Source organism: Macaca fascicularis, chromosome 4, assembly GCF_037993035.2.
Source record: "Macaca fascicularis isolate 582-1 chromosome 4, T2T-MFA8v1.1".
In the NCBI taxonomy this organism is placed as follows: domain Eukaryota; kingdom Metazoa; phylum Chordata; class Mammalia; order Primates; family Cercopithecidae; genus Macaca; species Macaca fascicularis.
In genome coordinates, this window is record NC_088378.1 from 96,950,405 (window position 1) to 96,966,722 (window position 16,318).

Here is a 16,318-nt window from a genome sequence, read left to right on the forward strand (position 1 = left end):
TGTTCTCACTCATATGTGGGAGATGAGTTATGAGGATGGAAAGGCATAAGAATGACACAATGGACTTTGGGAATTTGGTGGGAAAGGGTGGGAGCGGGAGTGAGGGATGAAAGACTACAAATTAGTTTCAGTGTATACTGCTTGGGTGACGGATGCGGCAAAATCTCACAAATCACCACTATAGAACTTACTCAGGTTACCAAATACAAACTGTTCCCCAAAACCCTATGGAAATAAAAATTTAATAAAAATATAAAAATAAAAAATAACTAAAACTAGATCCAGGTTAATTTTTATGACTAGAAGGCTGTTATTTATTAATCATGCTAAAAAATGATTTCTGATTGCTTTTATTACTATGCCAACAAAGTAATAAGTCTTTCTCTACAGTGTGGGAATGTTTTTACTCTTGGTGCTCCCTTTTGGTTTCATTCTCAGTCAAATGTAGTAAAGACATCAGCAATTGTGCAGAACTTCACCAATGTTGTTAATTTTCCTTGAATGTGAAATTTGTATAGGTATAAATTCTGGTTTAATTATTTATCTGCATGATTATATTCTCCTTTTATCTTTGAGCTAGTTGTTGAATTATCTATCAGATACTGACTACAGAGAATCATTTAAGTTTTTGGATAACAGAAATTAAACAACTGTGAGAAAAACAAAAACATGATCAAGAATTACATAGGCACTCTAGAATCAACCCAAGAGTTTCTAGGCTTGACCAAGAGGGCAGAGATCTCAGGGACTTTCTGAGTTTACTTTAATTAAGCAGGTTGACACTCCTTTTCATTTCTACATAGAATGATTCATTTTGTAGGTAGTGTAAATTCAGATACAGGACATGTTAACAATGCTTTAGATGTTTCCTAGGAAGCAAAAAAAAAAAAAAAAAAAAAATCGTATGTCATTTAATAATTTGGATAAGGAATTTGGACTTATTTTTTGACTATATTTTTTATTATGACATTCAAATTATGAACTAAATTTTTGTTGCCCACCTCAAGTTACTCAGCTCTTCTGTGGTCTGTTTCAGTAGTTAATATTTATTTTTTTATTAATTTAAAGACTGTAATTCCTTTGAGATTAAATGTTAAAGTTTGATGAATTAATAATTTGGCCCAGAACAAATGTACAAATATACATGCATGTAAAACTGTGTTTTGGAAAGATATATATATATATATCTTTATTTATATATATATATATATATAAAAAAATAAAATACATATAATAAAATGTCTACATATATTATATATAATTACATATTATATATGGCTACATATATATCCCATATAATATAGAGTATCTGATATATAAATGGATATTATATGTGAATATTTATAATATATGATATACATTCATATATATCCATATATACTTTGAAGGAGATTATATATACATAAAAACACCAAAAGCAACGGCAGCAAAAGCCAAAATTGACAAATGGGATCTAATTAAACTAAAAAGCTTCTGCACAGCAAAAGAAACTACCATCAGAGTGAACAGGCAACCTACAGAATGGGAGAAAATTTTTGCAATCTACTCATCTGACAAAGGGCTAATATCCAGAACCTACAAAGAACTCAAACAAATTTACAAGAAAAAAACAAACAACCCCATCAAAAAGTGGGCAAAGGATATGAACAGACATTTCTCAAAAGAAGACATTCATACAGCCAACAGACACATGAAAAAATGCTCATCATCACTGGCCATCAGAGAAATGCAAATCAAAACCACAATGAGATACCATCTCATGCCAGTTAGAATGGCGATCATTAAAAAGTCAGGAAACAACAGGTGCTGGAGAGGATGTGGAGAAATAGGAACACTTTTACACTGTTGGTGGGATTGTAAACTAGTTCAACCATTATGGAAAACAGTATGGCCATTCCTCCAGGATCTAGAACTAGGTGTACCATATGACCCAGCCATCCCATTACTGGGTATATACCCAAAGGATTATAAATCATGCTGCTATAAAGACACATGCACACGTATGTTTATTGCGGCACTATTCACAATAGCAAAGACTTGGAATCAACCCAAATGTCCATCAGTGACAGACTGGATTAAGAAAAGGTGGCACATATACACCATGGAATACTATGCAGCCATAAAAAAGGATGAGTTTGTGTCCTTTGTAGGGACATGGATGCAGCTGGAAACCATCATTCTTAGCAAACTATCACAAGAACAGAAAACCAAACACCGCATGTTCTCACTCATAGGTGGGAACCGAACAATGAGATCACTTGGACTCGGGAAGTGGAACATCACACACCGTGGCCTATCATGGGGAGGGGGGAGGGGGGAGGGATTGCATTGGGAGTTATACCTGATGTAAATGACGAGTTGATGGGTGCTGACGAGTTGATGGGTGCAGCACAGCAACATGGCACAAGTATACATATGGAACAAACCTGCACGTTATGCACATGTACCCTAGAACTTAAAGTATAATAATAATAAAAAATAAATTAAAAAAAAGAAAATAAAAAAATAGAAAATGACATATTAGTATGCATAACAGAAATTTTTTGGAAATTGTAGAAAGGTTTCTACAGTCTTATATTTGTCAAAAGTCTCTAGAACATGAAGTAAACAGTAAAATTCTACATATAATGAGCTCACAAGCTCTTACAGAGATATATACAAGCATGCACACATACAATGTTTCACAACCCTGAGAAAATGTTACTTGTCTTTTGTTCAGTTTCCTTAAGAAATAAACATTTTCTATTATTAATTCACCTGTCATGAAATGTAGTGAATCATTTATATTGCAGAAGGATGTAGCATGATCCTGCAGTACTTAGCCTACATGTTGACATGAATCCATTCCCTCCTGAGGGATATTAATAAACGTTGATCTCCCAAATGAAACCACTGTTAATCTCTACGTTAATCTGTTAATCTCATACATTAGTAAATTTTTTGTTTAAATTGTTAGACTTAAGCTAAGAAAATTACATACATTTATAATAGCATTACACACTTGATGCTTGATAGAGCCTGCAGTTTTTTGATATTTTATAAATATTATTTACCCTTCCCCAAAGAAACAAAACCCAAACAAACAGCAACAACATACAAGCAAACAAAAACCATATTGTTGTGGCAGGTTTAGAAAATAATTCTATTCTTTTATTATTTTTATTAGAAAATAATACTAGTCTTTTTTCTTATAGTAAGAATAATTATCATAATTTGTACCACATAGATCTTTCTACTTAAAGAAGCCCACACTTCCATGAATAGTATGGGTGAGTGAATAAGTCTTTCTTTGCAAATATATGCTTCATAAAGCAATAGCAATGGTCACTTAATGTCAAAATGTGGTAGCAAAATAATGTGTTCATATCATAAAATAATATTTTTAAAATTCTGAATTATTTAGCTTGAATTTTAAGGATATTTTGCCGTAGAATCCTTGATGTCATGATGAAACCATGAAGAAGATCTATAAACAGGGTTGTGGTGACAGAGGTAGGCATTGTTGAGGTGGCAATTCTTCACTACTGAGCAGTTTGAAAAGCTCTGGTGTAAAAACTTCAAGCCTGCAACTAACAAGAAAATGCTGCAAGGGTAAAGCAGTGCCAGCAAAAGTTTTAGTGCCTGGAAATCATTGCTGAGGCATCTAGAATTCATTAATCGACTTTTGAAATTGTAGTAGCTTATATGTGTGAAAGAAACTATAATAGAAGACAGATACTTTTTTTTAAAAGGTTTGTTTTGTGCAATTAGAGTTAATCATAAAACAATATCGAATTTATATGGCAAAATTTGGACAACAGTAAATCTATACCACAAATCCTAAATCCTGATTCTTTTTAGGGAGTTCCTGACTCTCCCAAAAATTCAAGTGGTTGTCATATAATACAAGTAATATAAGTAGGCCTTTGCTTGAAATTGTTTCTTGGACTACTTGATATGGTGCCAATGACCTGGCATAGCAGAGGTTAGGTAAACTTGTATCTTATTGCAAAGATTAGGGTGTAGAAGTGTTTATATATATATATATATATATATATATATATATATATATTTATTATTATTATTTTTTTTTTTTTGATGACATCTAAGAGGGCAAGGAAAGCTCAGGAGTAGAGAGACCAAAATAGACAAGTCATCTCAGCAAAGCACTAGCTTCACATCACAATGAGGGATGAAATCCTGTATTCAAGAAGATTGCCCTCAGGCTATTGCTTACTTACTCCCTAATCAGTAAAATAAAATGAGGATAGGAACTGTAGATGCTGAATAGAGTTCTGTTGTGAAGAAAGAAGACAGAATGGAATGACACTTAAAAAAAGGCAGAATGATTGAAACGGAGCTAGAGGGCGTTAGACGTAAATTTCACTCGCTTTGCGGATTTTGTTGGTTTTGACTCCAAGAAGTAGAAATGTTGTTTGGGGAATTCTTTCTGATATTAAGGTCGATGGGAAAGAATGCACAACAATGTGAAACTGATCTAGTCAAGTTGATAATGGATAATCCCCAACCTTGACCCTCTACAGTGGTATTCCTGGGTGTTTCTAATACATAATCCGATGCTTACTTTCTGTGCTGTCTTTAAATAAAATCGTTATCTTAGTAACTCATCATGAATAAAGTACATATTTCTCCCACAAAACATTTTAAGGTTATTAACCAACTCTTATGACTCTGCTTTTGGATTGGATAAATATTTGATAAGACACTAAACTATGAAGTAGGAAGTATTATGGCATATGGCAATGTCAAGTTCTTCTTGGACTTGTCAGTAAGAGATACCACAGTTCTTAATTTATTCAGTTTAAGAAGTCATCTTATTTAGAAAGTGATATAAAGCAATGTTCATGTTCTTCTCTATTACACTGAAAATTCCCCAGAAACAGGAAAGACAAACTTGCTACATAAAAAATTGACTCTTCAGCTATAATTCTCTTTTAATAAAAACTATATAATGTTGAGCTGAAAGAAAATGTTATTTGCTTCTATTCTAGAGGAAATGTACTAGAGCTCAGGAGCAAAGCATTACAGAAAATCTTTAGGTCATTTTTTTCAGCCAGTAAAGTCTACCAGCTGGCCACAAGTTTTCTGTCCTCTATGTTGCTGCAAGGCTGGGTTGTAAGAAGGCATCATCATTTTATTTAGGTAACATGGGAAATTAATGAGTTGTCTGGCTATATTGATCTATTCTTGTCCCATAAACAAAAATCCGTTTGTAAAGTAACAACTGAGTTCCACTGCAGATTTAGATATGTATAATGTTATCCAAAACTATATAAATAATAGCTTTCATTTGAGGAATAAATTTTGTTTTAATCTCATAAATTTAGCATTATGTTTAAAAATAATTAAGAGTGTGGAGATAATTTACTACGTTTTCTTAGGGAAATGATATACAGACATTCTTGTCTTAAGAATTTTTAACCTATGATTTTTCAACTGTATGATTATGTGAAAGCAATATACATTCAGTAGAAAGTGTCCTTTGAGTACCCAATCATTCTCTTTCTCATTTTCAGTACAACATTTGATAAATTACATTATTTGTGCACTAGAAATTGTTCACTATTTTATTATAAAATGATAAAGTCTTTGTGTTAGATAATTTTGCCCAACTTGAGGCTAATATAAGTGTTTTGAGCACGTTTAAGGTAAGCTAGGCCAAGGTATGATGTTCAGTAGGTTAGGTGTACGAAATGCATTTTTGACTTACAGTATTTTCAACTTACTATGATTTTTATCAGATGGTAAGTTGACAGATTCTGTACTTTAATGATATTTGCATTTTAAGGGGTCTATGAAGATGCTGAGGTATAATGCTTGCAAATGCCAATGTTTTCTTGCTTTGAAAACAATAGAATTTAATGCAGATATAATAATTTTGTTTCTTGAAAAAAAATGTATTATCTTGAGGACACACACAAAATTACAATCATAAAACTCAGTATGTTCAGTTAAATTATACTTATTGTAAGAAGATGCAAAGCTGTATTACTGTTTATAAAAGCTATATGCTAAAGAAGTAAACTGGAAAAAGCTACCATAAGTAGGTGGGGGACTCACAGAGCCATTCAGTGTAAGTCATTGACTGGAAAAGAATTACAGGCTTAGTGTCATCTAGGAGATCACGACAAAAATAAGAGCTTACCACTTGCTCTATTCAAAAACACACAACTTGGTTTCATGGGTTTTTTGATTTAAAAACTCATTACTCTCCATAAAGTTAAATACTCATGAAGTTGAATTCTTTGGGAGCAGAAATCTCTTATGTCTTCTGGTAACTTCCTTTGTTCTTATATCTATAATTATTATAAGTGTACTTGCATACTTACTGATTTGAGACTTTGTGACAATTTTCATTACACCTCTAAATGCAGAGAAATAAAAGTAGTGATTCTTATTTTTCCTCAAAGACATTATTCTTTTTAAAATGTCAACTTATATAGTCTGTGTGGCAGAAAATTGATTTTTTTCATTGAAACATTGCTTGTACTGCAAAAATTAAATGAGTTCCTGTAAAGAATTGTAGAAACAGATATTGATTGATGTATGACAATGCAGAAAAAGCCTTTAGATCAATGAAATAAACTGTAAGACTACAGTTAGATGTTGCACTGTTTGGAATATATATTAGAAGAAAAATGAACTCCAGAACCACCAGGGGCTCTTCAGTAACACACACAAGGAGAGGTATTGACAAAAAGAATGGGTTAGTAGTTTCCAAAAAGACTTCTAAGAAATGAAAATTTAAACGTGCAGTTAGAGAATAACAATCTTTACTATCCATAATAATGTCATTTTAGTTGACTGGAAGAAGAAAGAATGAATATATTAACATAAACATATATAAATATTTGTCTCTCTCTTTTTCTTTCTCTTTTGTGTTCTGCGTTAGAGCAGTACTATTTGCAATAAGTACAAATAGGGTGAAAAACAGCTAGACGTTTGTGTACTAGATGTTTCCTAGAAATGATGATGTGAGCCATGTTAATAGTTTACATATACAGATATGTTCATAGATTGTTTGCCACCTAGTGGTTTGAATGCCTCAGTAATCACCTGTTATGATTTTAATGTGTCCCCTTGAAAATGTAGGTGTTGCTAATGTGATACTAATAAAATTCTTAAATTCTTGGGCAAACTAGAATTATATGGCAGTGATATTTTATAAAGAAGAGAGAAGGAAAGCAACTCAGGGAGGCAGCCTGTCTTATGCACAATTCATAAGGAAACCCATACTCAATAGATTAAACACATTTCCAAGCATGGTGAGCATTCTCACTGTGGAGAGGTAGCCCAGAGTAGTGCACTACTAGACAGGGAGTGAGGAAAACCTGTGATGATGGAATTTTTTTTTTTAGAAAGGGAGAGGGTTTAAAAGGTGATTATGCCATGAGGGCTCCATCCTTATTAATGGAATTAAGACCTTTACAAAAAGGCTCGCTTCCTTTTGGTCCTTTTGCTGTCTGCCATGTGAGGATGCAACAGGAAGGTCCCTCATCATGTACCAAAGCCAGCACCTTGATCTTGGATTTTCTAGCCTTTAGAACTGTGGGAAAATTAATTTTTTCTTTTCTCAATAAATTATCCAGTCTCAGGTATTCTGTTTTAGCAGCAGAAAATGGACATGAGTAAGAAATAAGTTTTGTATTAATTTGGGGTTGCTTATTATAGCAGTTTACCTTTCTCCATAATACAAGTGGCTATGTGTATGAGTCACTAATCTAGGACCTAGGAATAAAGCAGAGGAAAAATATTATTCTCTTTTTGTAGAACTTGCATTCTATTGTGATGAGGAGGTAACAAACAAACAAGTATAAAATACACACCAGTAGCAGTTAAGTTTTAAGAAAGAAATTAAACAGAGTTAGAGTACAGAGAATGAGGTCGATATGCAATTTTAAACAGAGAGAACAAATAAAGACTAAACAGGTGACATATGAGCAGAGGACTAAAGTAAATGAAGAAAAAAATTATGCATATATTTAGTGATTGATGGAAAGATTCAAGGGAACGAATAGAAATTATATAGATACACTAGGTGAGAAGGGAGCTTAATGTGTTTAAGGAGTAGCAAAGTGGTCATGTGAATAAAGAATCTTGTCCAAAGGACAGAATGATTAGGGATAAAGCCAAATAAGTATTGATGGGGCTATGTTTCTCAAGAATATCTAGTCCATTATAAATAGTTTAGATTTTATTGTAATTGAGGCTAGAATCCACTGGAAGGTTTTCTGGAAAGCAGTGGTGTGATTTTCCTTAGGACTTAGGAAAATTCCTCTGGCTGCTTTGTGAGAAATAAAAGAGAACAATAGGTGGAATTGAAAGGTCCCATTACAAGTGCAGTCTCCTACCTCATATTCATGCTCCACCCTCTTCAACCCTGTTATATGTCTGTATGTTCTGTGTAGACCACATCAGTGGGCTCCTTTGACAGCTGGTTTTAGGCAGGTCTTAGTCTGCCAAGACCAGCTCAGTCATGGAGATGCTAACCCAGTGGCAAAAGAGGAATTAAAAACACACACACAGAAATACAGAGTGTGGAGTGGGAAATCAGGGTGCTGACAGCCTTCAGAGCTGAGAGCTACAGAGTTTTACTCACTTATTTATTGACAGCAAGCCAGTGATAAGCATTGTTTCTATAGATTATAGATTAATTAAAAGCATTCCTTATGGGAAACAAAGGGATGGGCTCTGGCTAGGTATCTGCAGCAGGAACATGTCCTTAAGGCACAGATTGCTCATCCTATTGTTTGTGGCTTAGGAATGCCTTAAGCAGTTTTCCACCCTGGGTGGGTAGGGGTTCCTTGCCCTCATTTGCGTAACCCACAACCTTCAGCATGGGCGTCATGGCCATCACGAACAAGTGACAGTGCTGCAGAGATTTTGTTTATGGCATTTTGGGGCCAGTTTATGGTCAGATTTGGGGGCCTGTTCCCAACATTAGTCAAGGGGGAAGATGAGCAAATAATGGAGGTAGAAATGTTGGTAATTTTACTATATATATTTCTCAGTCTTCCTTTACAAAAGTGAATGCCTCAAGCTGGCTGAATTCCTCAACTTAAGGTCAGGCCCTTGTTAGCAGCCTCTTCCCCTCACTTCTCCATGTCCAGGAGTTGTGTTGGGCCCCATGTTTATCATCTTTCTGGTATACATAGATATATGTATATATACACGTGGAAGTGTACCAAAAACTATGCTATTCAGCAATGGAAAAAATAGATTTCTATATGTAACAATGCCGAGACCAGCTGGGTCAGGGAAACCCTAACCCAGTGGCGCAAGAGGAATTAAAGACACACACACAGAAATACAGAGATATGGAGTGGGAAATCAGGGATCTCACAGCCTCCAGAGCTGAGAGCCTTGAGCAGAGATTTACCCATGTATTTACTGACAGCAAGTCAGTGATAAGCATTGTTTCTATAGATTATAGATTAACTAAAAGTATTCCTTATGGGAAACGAAGGGATGGGCTGAAATAAAGGATGGGCTCTGGCTAGTTACCTGCAGGAGGAGCCTGTCCTTAAGGCACAGATCACTCATGCTATTGTTTGTGGTTTAAGAATGACTTTAAGCAGTTTTCCGCCCTGGGTGGGCCAGGTGTTCCTTGTCCTCATTCCGGTAAACCCACAACATTCCAGCCTGGGCATCATGGCCATCATGAACATGTCACAGAGATGTTGTTTATGGCCAGTTTGGGGGCCAGTTCATGGCCAGATTTGGGGGGCCTGTTCTCAACATGTCCCCCTTCTTTGATTTGCAAAGCGATAAAAGCAAAGACAGCTTTGTCACAGTGAGCTACTTCTTGCAGGAGTCAGGATCTGCATCTGCAGACTATACAAAGACAAACAATACAGATGAAAAGCACGCTCATCGTTGAAATCACAGAGCTTCCAAGTGTTTTTATCCATTTTAATGAGTTATCTGTCTGTAGCTCCTTCAAGCACTCCAGTCCCTAGCATTAAAGTCAGGTGTGCCTGGGATGCTTTAAATATTTGTTCCCAAATTTTGATCTTATTAAGAGTTATTAATAGTTTCCACAAATCCTTATGTTTAGCTCCTACAACAGGACATATCATTTGAGGTTGAGGTGCCACCATACCACCATGTTTTCAGATAATAGGAACTCTTGCTGTACTTCTTAATATTTCTACCATCTGACCATTTTGTTCAAAAAAGCTGAACATAGTGTGGCCATGGCATGTAGACTGAGAGATGCAATTTAAGCTAAACATCCCCTTAGGGGACCAATCAATAATGATTCCGTAGGAATTGTGCAGCACCTCTGCCTGTTCTGCAATGCAATCTTCCTAAACAAGTGTGTTCATTTCTTCTGGTCAGGTTCAATTTTGTTTACAAATAGGTTTTTGAGGGTGGTATACCTCAATTATAGGAGCAGATTTATTATGGTAAATACTGAGATCAGAAAGCCTGTATAACTGTGTCATAGAGTGATTATATCCAGGCATTATTGCCAGCCAAGATTGATAAATGTGCCCAATAAGGATAATTGTTCTCTGTGTCAGCCCTTGTTGAAGGAATACTAACAGCAATGATGATCACTGCTATTATAGGTACCATTAAATTACTCATTGTGACTGGTTATCCCACTTTCCTCGGTTTTCTTCCGCCATCTGTGACAGTTTCTTGATCTGTCCCCAGGTGGGTGGCTGTGTTCAATGACTATTGCTCGTGACAGTTGGGGTCCTCCTCAGTGTCAATTTTGATATGGCTGCAACTGGGGGGTCCTCAGGATCCTCCTGGAATCTCTTCCTCGGCATCTGGCTCATGATAAGGTTTCAGGTGTCTTGATGGTATCCAAATCGGCTGTTGATTTTGGCCTAGAGAAATAAAATTATTATTTTACCTATTTCCCAACTTTTTGTTATTGTGTCTCTACACCAAACCAGTTGTTCTGCTTCTGTCTTTGCAGCTGGTTTCCGTAGACGCTGTTCAGCTGCTGATAACATCTGGCCTTTGGGCAGGCTCAAAAAATTTAAAGTTAATAATGCTAGATTCAATTGTGTATGGGCTGTCCTGTAATCCCTATTTCTCCCCCTTTTTTGTTTTTGTCATCAGTTGTTTATCTGTATGAAATCATAACTGAGCATTTTTAATTAACTGTGTGGAGTGAACCACATATGAAGAATCAGAAATCACATTAATAGACATATCAAAAGCAGTCAATACCTCAGTTACAGCTAAAAGTTCCGCTTTTTGAGCTGAAATATAGGGTGTCTGGAAAACTTTACTTTTCAAGCCAGAATAAGAAGCTTTACCATTACTAGACCCATCTGTAAAACAATGAAAATGCTTGGCAGGCTTCAGATTGTTTACTGCAGGAATTGTAAATGCAAACCATTCACAGTCTTGCTCAACTAAGGAGACAGTCTTTTAAATCTATGACTATTAAAGGCCAATTTTAAGTCCTCTAAAGCCTCCAGTTTCTCTTTGCTCAGCGGCCATTATTCTATCCAAATTGGCTTATCTGTTAACCATTTTAAAGGTATAGGTTCTGGAGGCTTAACAATGGCCGCCATCAAAAATGATATCCTAAACCTTGGTGGGAGCTTTGTCTTTCCGCTTGAAGCGGTTTTTTCAAACCTTGCAAATTTTTTCCTAGTCCCCTACCAGGGACATACCCCATTTCATGCATCATATGTTGACTTTGAGGGCTATATAATTGTTCTGGAATTAGAACTTGTGCTCCCCATTATTGCAATAAATTGCTTCCCCATAAATTTATAGGTACAGAAGTTATAATAGGTTGAATAGTCCCAGGTTGTCCATCGGGCCCTTCACAATGTAAAATATAGCTACTTTGATATACTTTAGGGGCTTTACCAACTCCAACTATGTTAAATTGAGCAGGTTGAATTGGCCACGCAGACGGCCAGTGCTGTAGAGAAATGATTGAAATGTCTGCTCCTGTATCTAGCAAACCTTAAAATTCTTTCCCTGAATAGTTGTTTCACAGGTAGGACATTCATCAGTAATTTGATTTACCCAATAATCTGCTTCGCCTTGTTTATTTGTGCTTCCAAATCCTCCTGTTCATTTAATTTCACTTTTTCCCATTCCCACATACGGCACAATCAGGAGCTGTGCTATACACTCTCCTGGCTCTGCTTTCCAGGGAACAGAAGTAGACATAACAATTTGAACTTCCCCATTGTAATCTGAATCAATGACTCCTGTTTGTATTTGTACCCCTTTTAAATTTAAACTAGACCTTCCCAGAAGCAATCCTATCATCCCCGCTGGTAAGGGTCCACAGACCCCTGTTGGAACTTTTTGTGGGGGTTCCCCAGGCAGAAGGCTCACAGCTTTCATGCAGCATAAATCTACTGCAGCACTACTGGCTGTGGTGGGAGACAGACATTGTATGGGGTAAGAGAATGGCCTGAGCTGGAAATGCCCCAGTTTGGAACGGTGCCCAGGATGGGCCCCTCATGCTGTTTCCCAAATTTAAGAGGAAAAGGCTCAAATGTCCGTATAGTATTTCCCTGTTGATCAGGTGGGTGTATTCTAACAGGGAACTGCCAAGCCTCTCTATCAACCTCTCATCTGGCTTGCTGAATTCCTGCCTGAATAGAACTGAGAGAGGTCATTCAGGGTGCTGCTCGAACAGTCACTGGTACAACTACTTTCCCCCAGTGTCCTCTGGAAAACAAAAACCTGGAAGGTCAGGACACTCTTTTTCTTCAAAATAATAAGGAGGGTGTTCAGAGGGTAGGGATCAATCTTTCCCTCCTTTCCACTTTAGCTTTAGCTGGCAAACAGACCGGCTCTGTATCCTCTTCTGTTACTTTATTATAATGTTCTTCCTCCTCATCATCAGTGTGAAAAGGTTCCAAGGTGGAACGAACCAGAGCCCACACTTATTCCTTTGTTACCCTGATGCTTCCGAGCTCCCCTTCTTACTCACAATGGGCATTGCTTTGAGTACTTGAGTGTGCTCCAGCTTAGTTCCACATTCTCTAACCATCATGCTGGCGACCCTTTGACCTGGGTTTGAGCCCCCACATATGGACACCACTTGCTGAGACCAGCTTGGTCAGGGAGACCCTAACCCAACAGCGCAAGAGGAATTAAGACACACACACAGAAATATAGAGATGTGGAGTGGGAAATCAAGGGTCTCACAGCCTTCAGAGCTGAGAGCCTCGAACAGAGATTTACCCACATATTTATTGGCAGTAAGCCAGTGATAAGCATTGTTTCTATAGATTATAGATTAACTAAAAGTATTCCTTACTGGAAACAAAGGGATGGGCTGAAATAAAGGGATGGGCTCTGGCTGGTTATCTGCAGCAGGAGCCTGTCCTTAAGGCACAAATCACTCATGCTATTGTTTGTGGTTTAAGAATGCCTTTAAGTGGTTTTCCACCCTGGGTGGGCCAGGTGTTCCTCGTCCTCATTCCGGTAAACCCACAACCTTCCAGCGTGGGCATCATGGCCATCATGAACGTGTCACAGAGATGTTGTTTATGACCAGTTTGGGAACCAATTTATGGCCAGATTTTGGGGGCCTGTTCCCAACATAACAACATGGATAAGTCTCCTAAATATAGTAGTACTGAGCAAAAGATGATGGACGTATAGAATACATGTTGTATAATCCCTTTTATTTAATATTCAAAAGTAGACACAACTCCATGACATATCAGCACACGTTGTTGAATAGTAACCCATTTCATGATTAAATGACACCTTATTTTTCCATATTATAATTAATGGATATTTGGGTTGTCTTCAGTTTGGATTGTGATAGATTATGCTTCTATGAATATACTTGTACATTTCTTATGGTGAGTGTGTATACTTTTCTGTTGAATATATAGTTAGAAGTGGAAATCCTGAGTCATATTATATGCATATATTTAGATTTTATAGATACTGCTAAATAGCTCTCCAAATTGGTTGAACCAGTTTGCCCATCCACTACCAAAGTATGAGAGTTCCACGTGTTCGAAACCCTCATGAATACTTTGGTTAATCAGTCTTTTCAAATTTTAGACAGTTTAGTGGAAATGTTTGATATTTTATTATAATTTTCATTTGCATTCACCTGATAAGTAATGAGATTTAGAAAGTTTAATATGTATATCTGCTGTTCAGATACATTTTTTGTGTGTGAAGTACTTGTTCTAGTACTTTGCCTTGCACGTCTGTAGCTTAGGAGAGAAAAATAAATCCTAGGGAAATGTTTATGGAAAATATGGGTATTTCTTCTTCATGGCTTCCTCCTTTGCATTGCTCTGATCCTTAAAACATACCTACTTCATCAGTGTCAAATCAGATTTCTGTTTCTTTCAGCGAGTGATACTACCACTAACTCCTTGAGTGGTATTTTCTGGACCATATTTGGAATATTCTCACAAAAAATCTTAGGTGATTATGGACTTATGCTTTTGGCTTTTTATCCTTCAAAATGCACAGCCCCAAGGACATTAGTTTGTAGCTTTCTTTTGTCATTGTTGTGTCATTTTTCAATTTTGGTGTAGGGAGACACTGGCTTTGAAGAATGAGGTAGAGGGAATTTTTTTCTCCTCAGTTTTTTTGAAATAGTTTTAGGGAGATTAACACCAGTTTTTGGTATGTTTGGTAGAATCTATTGCAGCCTAGAATTTGTTGTTGTTGTTGTTGGGATTTATTTTTATTACTGATTCAACCTCACTACTTGTTACTGGCCTATTCCACATTTATATGTCTTCCTGTTTCAATATTGGAAGGTTGTATGTTTCCAGGAATTTATCAATTTTCTCTAGGTTTTCTAGTTTATAAGTATATAGTCGACTATATTATCAGATCATAGTCTCTGATGATCTTTTGTATTTCTGTAATATTGATTGTAATGTCTCCTTTTTAAAAATGTCTGATCGTTTTTATTTGGATCTTCTTTTCTTGGTTAGCCTAGCTAGAAGTTGCTTATCTTTCAAGAAACAGACTTTTCATTTAGTTGATCCTTTGTATTATTTTTTTGGTCTCTATTTCATTTAGTTCTGCATAGACACAAAAATCCTCAACAAAACACCAGCAAACTGAATCCAACAGCATCTCAAAAGATAATACACCATGACCACATGAGTTTTAGCCTAGGGATGCAAGGATGGTTCAACATACTCAAATCAATAAATGTGATTCATCACATAAACAGAATTGACAAAAACCATTTTCTCATTTCAATAGATACAGAAAAAAATATTTAATACAATCTAACATTCTGTTATGATAAAAACTCTCAACAAGCTAGGTATAGAAGGAAAATACCTCAAATTAATAAAGGGCTTATATGACAAACCCACAATCAATGTCATACTGAAAGGAGAAAAGTTGAAAGCATTCCCTTAAAGAACTGGGAAGGGTGGAAGATTCCCTCTAAGACAAGGATACCCACTTTCACCACTGCTATTTAACATAGCACTAGAGGTCATAGCCACAGCAACCAGGCAAGAGAAAGAAATCAAAGGCATCCAAATTGGAAAAGAAATCAAATTACCCCTGTTTGCTGATGATATAATCATACATCTAGAAAACCCTAAAGACTCCACAAAACAACAACTCAGACTTGCTAAAGAAATGCAGTAAAGTTTCAAGATACAAGATCGTTATACCAAAATCAGTAGCATTTCTATACACAAATAATGATCAAGCAGAGAACCAAATCAAGAAGGCAATTCCCATCTACAGTAACTACAAACAAAATGCCTATGAATAAATTTAGCCAAGGAGTTGAAAAATCTCTACAAGGAAAACTACAAAACACTGATGAAAGTAATTTTAGATGACACAAACAAATGGAAACACATCTCATGCTCATGGATTGGAAAAATTAAAATTGTTAAAATGACCATACTGCCCAAAGTAATACACATATTCAATGCAATTCTTATCAGATTACCAATACCATTTTTTCACAGAATCAGAAAAAACAATTCTAAAACTTGTATGGAACCAAAGGTGTCCATAAAATGAAAGCAATCTTAGGCAAAAAGAGCAAAGCTGGAGGCATCACATTACCTGACTTCAAATTACACTACAAGGCTATAGTAACAAAAGCATCATTTTACTGTTTTAAAAATAGACACAGAGATCAATGGAACAGAATAGAGAACCTAGAAATAAAGCCATGTGTCGACAGTCAATTGATCTTTGACAAAGTGGACAAAAACATACACTGGAGAAAAAACATCTTTTTCAGTAAATAGTCCTGGGAAAATTGGATTGCTATATGAAGAAGAATGAAACAGGATCCCATCTATAACCATATACAAAAGTCAACTCATTGACTAAATACTTAAATATGAGACCCTCG